This window comes from Mus caroli, chromosome 12 (assembly GCF_900094665.2).
Source record: "Mus caroli chromosome 12, CAROLI_EIJ_v1.1, whole genome shotgun sequence".
Lineage (NCBI taxonomy): Eukaryota > Metazoa > Chordata > Mammalia > Rodentia > Muridae > Mus > Mus caroli.
Genome location: NC_034581.1, coordinates 97,383,602 through 97,392,628, shown reverse-complemented (window position 1 = coordinate 97,392,628; position 9,027 = coordinate 97,383,602).

Below are 9,027 nucleotides of genomic sequence, written 5' to 3'. Positions count from 1 at the left end.
AACCACATGGTGGCTCACAACCATCTGTAATGGGATCTGATGCTGCCTTCTGGTGTGACTGAAAACAGTTACAGTGTACTCATGTAAATAAAATAAATCTTTAAAAAAATGGCAAGGAAACACTACTGGAGAGAATCTTTTATTGGGGAAGCAGCACAAGAGGTTATCTCCTAGCTGACAAAGTGAGCTCAACAGCCTGACTATGAAGGCTACGGAAGGGTGTTTGTGCCACTTTGAGGAAAAACTTACATGTCAATGAAGAATTGTGTTTGCACCAATCACAGCCTTGTTCGAACACTAGCATCGCAGTCACTGCTAAGCTATCAGAGAAACTCTCCTTCCTTGAAAATGGTTGCAGGGTCATCTAGGATTCACTGACGTTGTGCTAGCAAACGTCTAGTAGAAGCTGACCTAGGCCTGGCTGAGGCTGTGCCTCGGGGAGCTGCAGTTGTGTTGTTTCAAGGTGTTCACACAGTGTTCCAAACAGTGATGTCATTCAGATAGCTGACTGGCTTTTGACAGTCCTCTTGCTCAAAGCAGCCAACAGTGGGTGAGTCCAGCAACTGGTGATTGAGAAGTCAAATTGCCCCATCAGCAGGAGTGCTTACAGTTTTGAAAGAAGAACTTATTAGCAGTGATTTTAGCCAAGCTCTAACAATGTTTAATTCCTGATGAGTGTTCCCACGGTCTCCTTTATCAAAGTGACAGGCCAGGATTTACATCCAGCCTGTCCATTGCCAGTCCTTGATCTTCATAAAGATTGATTTGTTTTTGATGTTAGGTGGGTATGTGTGTGCATCATATGCATGCAGCGCCCGTGGAAACCAGAACAGAGAGTGGTGGATTCCCCTGGGCAGGAGTCAGACCGGTGTGAGTCATCATATGAATGCTAGAAACCGAACCCAGAACCTGTGCAAGAGCAGTAAATGCCCTTCACTGTTGAGCCATCATTTCCTTGGCCCCCAGAATCCCTTGTTCTTAAGCTGTTCTAGGTTAGCTTGTTAACTTCTCACAGGAGCCTGTCAAAAAAAACAAAAACAAAAACAAACAAACAAAAAAAACAGTGTCCATTCTACAGACAGGAAGCTTAAGGTTCAAGAAGAACCGCCAGGCAGTGGTGGCGCACGCCTTTAATCCCGGTACTTGGGAGGCAAAGGCAGGCAGATTTCTGAGTTCGAGGCCAGCCTGGTCTACAGAATGAGTTCCAAGACAGCCAGGGCTACACAGAGAAACCCTGTCTCAAAAAAACAAAACATAAAAAATCAATTCTAGATAATATAAATGTTTGCTTGCATGCACACAAGCCATAAGGGAATCATGTAACTCTGGAACTGGAGTTACACAAGATTATTTGCGGCCATGAACATGCTCAGAAGGGTCCTCTACCTGCTGCAGCAAGTCCTCTTACCTGCTGAGCCACCTCTCCAGCCCACAGTCAGCTTTTCTTATGGTCTTCTGCATGCATCTGGTGAATACTATGTAATTGAGGAAACTAAAAGATTTTTTTATTGGTTTATAAATTGAAAATAATAAAAGCACATATGCCCCCTTTAAACTGCCATGTTGAAACAACGGCACCAAAATGCCACATTGACATATTACGACTTGAAGGGGAATTTCTTTTTGTTTAAGAAAGAAATTCTCAAAGAAATGAAAAGAAGGTGGTATTTCCATAGCCAGGGGACTTCCGGGAAGAGCTTCCTCACAGCCACAGAGGAAGCACCACAGTGTTAGTTCTAACCCAAAGTAAATACCTGGGAGTTGATGTCGATGTAAATAACGGTTGAATAAATATGGAGAAAAGATGAATCTTTACAGAAGGCTGTCAGATAATTCATGTGGCTGCTTTACCCTTTAGGAACTGTGTAAGTTACTTTCTGCTCCTGTGATGAAAGAAAGAGGGTGTTTTTGTTTTTGGCTCTGTTTTCTTGTTTGTTTTGTTTTGTTTTGAAGACAGGGTTTCTCTGAGTAGCCCTGGCTGTCCTGGAACTTGCTCTTTCTGTACGAGATCTGCCTGCCTCTGCCTCCAGATGCTGGGATTAAAGATGTGCACCACCACTGCCCGGTTTTTGTTTTTGGTTTGTTTGTTTCTTTCTTTTCTTTTCTTTTTTTTCTTTTTTTTTTTTTTTTTTTTTTTTTTTTTTTTTTTTTTTTTTTTTTTTTTTTTTGAGACAGGGTTTCTCTGTGTAGCCCTGGCTATCCTGGAACTCACTTTGTAGACCAGGCTGGCCTCAAACTCAGAAATCTGCCTGCCTCTGCCTCCCGAGTGCTGGGATTAAAGGTGTGCGCCACCATGCCCAGCTTGTTTCTTATATTGTTTTTTGTTGTTGGTTTTGTTTTGTTTTGGCTTACCGTTCCAGAGGCAAAGTCCATGATGGCAGGAAAGGCTATGACATCAGGCTGCCAGATCAGGAAGCTGGCTGGTCACAGCTTATCATTCAGGAAGCCTAGAAAGCTAACTGGAAGTGGGATATGGCTATAAACTCTCAAAATAGATCCCGGTGAGCATGCTTCCTCCAGCAAGGTTCCCCAGTATTCCTCCAGAGAGTGCCACCATCTGCGGAACAAGTGCGAATGTGGAGCCCTTGGGAGATGTTTGACATCTAAACCATCCCCAGAAGCAGCGTTTGTCACTTCCTTTTCCCTTTGCAGGTAGGCTCACCTTGGTGACGTCTTTCTAAGGATGAGCATGTGGAAAGGGACAGAAATAACTTTCCTTGGAAAGACCTGGCGGATGCTACATTAGCATCAATGGTGTCACTGTGAGGCTGTCTGGACCCCTGGTGCAATGGGATAAAGCCAGGCTAATTAGGAGAAATACACCATAGAAGCCCAATTGAAAACATTTTCTTTTTTTCTTTTCTTTTTTTAAAGCATCTTTTTTAAAGATTTGTTTATTTATTTATTCATTTATTTATTATATGTGTGTACACTGTAGCTGTCTTCAGACACTCCAGAAGAGGGCATCAGATTTTTGTTATGGATGGTTATGAGCTACCATGTGGTTGCTGGGATTTGAACTCAGGACCTTTGGAAGAGCAGTCAGTGCTCTTAACCACTGAGCCATCTCTCCAGCCCCAAAAACATTTTCTTAAAGGACTGAAAAGCTTAGGCTGGAGAGATGGCTCAGTGGTTAAGAGCACCGACTATTCTTCCAGAGGTCCTGAGTTCAATTCCCAGCAACCACATGGTGGCTCACAACCATCTGCAATGGGATCCGATGACCTCTTCTGGTCTGTCTGTACATAAAATAATTTTTTTTTAAGTAATAAAGCAGAACCCACAGAAGAAGGCTGCTTTTCTAGCTTGCTTTCCATGGCTGACTTAGCTTGCATTTTTATACAACCCAGAGGGCCACCTGTTCAGGGGTGACACCACAATGGGCTGGGTCTTCATTAATTATCAGTCATCAAACTGCCCCTACAGACTGGCCTATAGGCCAAACTCAAGGGGGCATCTTCTCTCTGGAGGTTCCCTCTTCCCAGATGACTCCAGCTGTGTCAAGTTCACAAAAGCCTAACCAGCATTCTGTATTGCACTAACTAGCACTGTGCCATGTTTTTTCTTCAGATGGCACAAATGCACAGCCCTAAAGTAATGGTAGGGTGTAAGGTCCATGATTCGCCGGAGAACGGTACCCCGGAGTCAAATAGTGTGTAAACACAAAAAGTGTTTTATGCTGCAGAAGTCCAGCATGCTGGGGTCTCCCATTACCAAGATAGACACCCGACTGAGCTTGAAGGCTCTAACTAAAGCATATTATGGGAATTCTGGAATGGGTGATCTTATCTTGTTCTATCTCTTAGAGACATTCCAAAACCATTATGGGGCATGGGAGCTGGAAACTGTTGCCGACCCTTTGTCCTTGCTTCAGGCCAGGTGACAGACAGGGCAGTTTCTGACTAGCTGCCTCAAGCCTGGGTTTTCAGGCCTAATCTCTTGAAGCCTGTCATAGAGTCAGCCTGTCTCATCTAGGGAAGGGAAGTGAGTATGCAGGAACTCTGCACGGACTCTGTGACTTCTCTGTAAAGTTTAAAACACAAGTAAAATTGTTCACACCCATTAAGTCCTTACATGCACATAACAAGCACAGATGCCACCAATCACTGGAGAGGGAATCACAGGAGCGCCCACCTTTCCAAACCTATGCATTTAATCACCAGAGCACTGACTAGATCCAGACCAGTCAGAGCAGAATAGATCTCTGGTCTACACAGCAAGTTCCAGATCAGCGGAGGTCACATAGTGAGACCCTGTCAGAAAATAAAAATGTTATATATTTCTGCTTTGTTCCAGCGAAGACTTCGTATTTGTGTAATGTTGCAGAGGTTGGACAGATAAAGCAAATGAAACAGGAGATAAAATATGAAAAGACATTTCTTTTCTCTACGTTTTGTTAAGAGTTATTCACACACACAACTTTTAGGGAGTGGCCAGGCCAGCTGCCCGGGATTCCTCCCAGAGCAGGAGACGGGTCCAGCCTGGGGAACTGCCTGGTCCTTTTGAGCTTCGTGCAGACCAGGGCAGCTGAAGGGATAGGTGTTCCCATCTTCCAGGAACTCTGCTGGACACTTGCTGTCCTCCTAAGAACAAACCCCCCACCTTTGTCTGAGGATTTTCCCCACCCCAGTGGCTCAGCCCCTGGTTAGACATGGGCGGATGCCAGCCTGTAAGCTGCATTCTTCCTGGCTGTACCCGTGGATTTAGAGGGCACGTGACACTGCAGTAGATTGTCTAGATTTCAGCTCCCACCTTCCCACTGAGACGTACACTTTCTTAGTCCGGCTTAGTGCTCCTTGTAGGTCTGGTTACTCCAGTTTCCTCACCATGCCATTCTTGTTTGGTTATTTGTTGCAGTGGTGGGCATTGAACCCAGGGCCTTGTGCATGTTAGGCAAGCACTCTGCTGAACAGCCATATCCCCTGCACCGTCCCTGCTTTACCATTTTTTCATACTGTGTACAGTCTCTAACTGTATACAAGCCATATGTGTTATACAAGCCTGCCAACTCCCCCAAACTACAATCATTCAGGCTCACTCGGTTCCTTTGGGTTAGAATCTAGTCTGGGTGCTCGGGGGGTGGCTTGTGAGTGATGTCACAGGCCTCAGCTACAAGACCCTGAAGCTGTGTGAGGCTCTTCACTCATCCAGCTATTTGTGCTGAGTCAGCTCACGCCACGCCACATCCTAACACCCAAAAATGTGTCTGCTGGGACTGTCTGGGTGACCAGGGTTTCCTTACAACACAGTAGGGGGCTTTTTATTTCACAGGGCTGGGCTGTGTTTGCTTCATAATGGAGAATGGGCAGTTCCTACTAAATGTTCCTCAGGAGACAGTATACCCAGTGGCCATATCTGCAGATAGAGGGCTTTATCATATGCCCCAATCCATATGGATTGTGAAAACAAGACATAGACCGATCCTGTGCATAGGCATTGTCAAGTGTAGTGATTCAGAGAAACCTGTGTACATCGGAAACGGCTAGTCTTTTTCTTTCCTTTTTAACTTGAAATCTGATAGAAAAAAATATAGCAACCCAAAAACCTAGCTCTTCAGTTTTCTCTTTTTCTTTTTTTTTTTTTTTTCCTGATTTTTTTTCTTTAAAGGTAGTACTGGGGATTGGACCGAGGTGTGTTCTAAGGGCTAAACATGCTTTGATAGTGTGCTGTGCCCCCGGGCCCCTCAGAATTTGTTTCATGTCCAATAAGTTCATCCCATGGGAAAATGCAAGTCTGCCCTAGGAAGAAGGCAGAAGAAGAAGTCATGGAAGAAACACACTACAAACTCAGCAACTCTCTCACTCTCCCAGGAGGCCCTCTATTATTGCACTGAATCCAAGAGCCTGCCAGAGTTGATGTTCTCCAGGCCTTTTCTGGCAACCACAAGGCATGTGGCTTCTTCCTGGGGTTGTGTATGCTCAGGAACACTGTCAGGCTACAAAAGTGCCCTGGGTTATAACCTCAAGAGAAGTTAAACAATCAAGTTTGGATACACTCAAAAATGAATGAATGAATGAGTAAATGAATGAATAAATAAATAGAAAGAAAGAAAGAAAGAAAGAAAGAGCCTCAAACAATGTTTGTTGGAGGGAGGAAGGGAGGGAGGGAGGAGATGAAGGAAGGAAGGAAGCAGGCAGAGGCAGGCAATTAAAACAACCTGGTGGGGCTGTGTGCTATTCACAGTGTGGCCACAGTGTGGCGCCACAATAGCAGGTTAAAAGAAATAATAGCCTCACATCAGCCAGAGCACCACAGCTGGCTGGGATGCGCAGGTCGTCCTGGAAGTTCTTGGGCTGCAGGATACTTTGGGCTTATCAATTTTGCAGACAGATTGGCCGAGGATAAAGTAATCTGAGAAACCAGACACTGCGATAGTGTTTGGTGTTATTCCGAGAGCCAGAGCGAACGCTACTGCAGTTCACAATGCTACCCCGGCTGTACAATCTGTGCTCTGAGGGTCAAACCCTCAAATTTAGAATTATTCTTAGGAGAAAGACATTCCTGAATTTTACAGTTTTAGATGACGCCTGTCCCAGAATTCCATTATTTGCTCTTAACTCGACTGATTAGGTCAGACTGAACCCTGCCTCCCATGAGAAGTGCTGCCAGCCCTCATTCCCACCCTCTTTAGCCTTGGCTTCCAAGTCTGACAATTCTACACACTAAGAATCAAAGATATTTTGGGGAAAATGTGTCTGGGATTGTAAAAATGGGGCAGTAGTTAAAAGTGCTTGCTGCTTCGGGGGAGAAGGGCGCACACTTTTAGTCCCAGCTCTTGGGAGGCAGAGACAGGCAGATCTCTGTGAGTTTGAGGCCAGCCTGGTCTACAGAGCTGGGGGTTGGGGGGAGGGAGGAAAAGAGTCTTTGTTGCTTACCTATGAGGTCAGCACACACATGATAGGCCAGATATAGTGTCAGACCCATGAAACAAATTGGGTGTGGTCTTGATTGCTGTGGTAACCGCAAGGTTGTCAGAAGAAGAGACAAGGGAGTCCACAGGATTTCCTGGATCCCAAAACAACTGAGAAAAATGAGGCTCCAAGTTCAGGGAACGGTCATAATCTAGAAATGGTTTAAAGTAGACCATGTAAGGAACTGCTGGTATTAAACCATTTGATTACTTATAGTGCCTAATACACTGTAAATGTTATATAAATGGTTGTTACACTGTACTGTTCAGGAAACAATGGCAAGGGGGAATACATGCATGCTCCGTGTGTAGACACATTTTTAAAAAAGATTTATTTATTACATATACAGTGCTCTGCCTGCATATATGCGGGCACACCAGAAGAGGGCATCGATTTCATGATAGATGGTTGTGAGCCACCATGAAGTTCCTGGGAATTGAACTCAGGACCTCTGGAAGAGCAACCAGTGCTGCTCTTAAACTCTGAGCAGTCTCATCAGCCACAGTTGTTGGTCTTTTTTTTTTTTAATAAGTTTTTTAAAGATTTAATTATTTAATGCATGTGAGTATACTGCAGCTGTCTTCAGACATACCAGAAGAGGGTACTGGATCCCATTACAGATGGTTGTGAGCCACCATGTGGTTGTTGGGAATTGAACTCAGGACCTTTGGAAGAGCAGTCAGTGCTCTTAACTGCTGAGCCATCTCTCCAGCCCTCAGCCACGGTTTTTAAAGATCTGTTTTCTGTTCCTGTGCCTGTACATGCATGCTCTTCTTGTGCATGCCACCGTACAGTACACCTAAAGTTATCAGAGGAAGTTTGCAAGAGTTGGCTCTATCCTTCCACTGTGTGGGTTCCAAGAAATCAAATACAGGTGTCTCAGTGGGTACCTGATCCTCTGTGTGTGTGTGTGTGTGTTCAAATCAGTCCTCCAAGGATGCCAAGCGGTGCTGCTTATCAAGTACAGTCTGCACAGCGTGCTATGAACTAGATCCGGTTGTCGTGGGAGTCACCTCCCTCCTTTAAGTCAGGGTGCATCCACTCTGGGCCTGAAGACTTGCCTGCTGACAGGTGTTCAGCAGAACTGACAGGTGTCTGTGATGAGGGTGGAGAGCCCGCATTTCTCAATAAGATGCTCCTGGCCTTTCATTAATTACCCGAGCACTGTGAAGGTCTGTATGATTTGGAAACTGGACAGCTGGAAAGGGTCACCTCTTCTCACCAGATATAATGTCCCCATCCTGAGCAAGGCAATGGTCTATCAATCAACAGAGCTCTCAGATCAGCCACTCACACCCAAGATTCTCTTACAGTGAGTCAGCAGCCTTCGCCTTCCCCTTCACCGAGCAAGCTGAGTGGTTGGTGGAGTCAGCAGGAAGGGAATCAATCACCCCACAGGAGAGACCCACGTTTCCTAAATCCTTGGGAAACCAGACTGCTATTTATCAGAAAACAAATACAAAACAAAACCAAAAACTGCTAATGAAGAAACCCGAGCCCAGGCCCGGGGTGGTTTGCCCAGTGCCAGATAACAGGCTGGATGGAGTCATTCTAAAAGGAAGGTGGCCACGTTCCTGATTTAGAGGAAAAGGAAAATACAATTGATTCTCATAATTACAAGGGAGTCACACAGCTGGGGCGTTTCCAAATCCCCCATACATCTGTTATCACAATTTATTCCCAGGCAATCGCCTGCTTTGAATGACCTTTTATGACAGCACTTCCCCCGGTAGTTAATGTTTAGTGTACACGTCTGGCCCTCCTGCTGGTTTTATGACCTTCTTGGGGGCAGAGACCATGCATTCATAAAGCCCCAGCACTTGGCATGGGATTCGTTAAGACTTGTCTTGCAATCCACAGAATCCCACTGGATGCAACTGAAGCAGAAAGAGGGCTTTGTTCTGAAGAGCCCCAGGGTAGGGGTGCAGCTACGTCTTGGGCGCCCAGGAACCGGGTCCCACAATTATTCCTATTTTTCGTCTTCCTCATTAACACCTCTCACTGTTTCTCTTCATTCGCCTGAAAAGCTGGCTGCCAGGATCCGCCTAGCCAACGACCCAACTTGTCCAGCCCTGCAAGCAGGAGCCTCAATCACTCTCAAGATCCCAACCTTCCC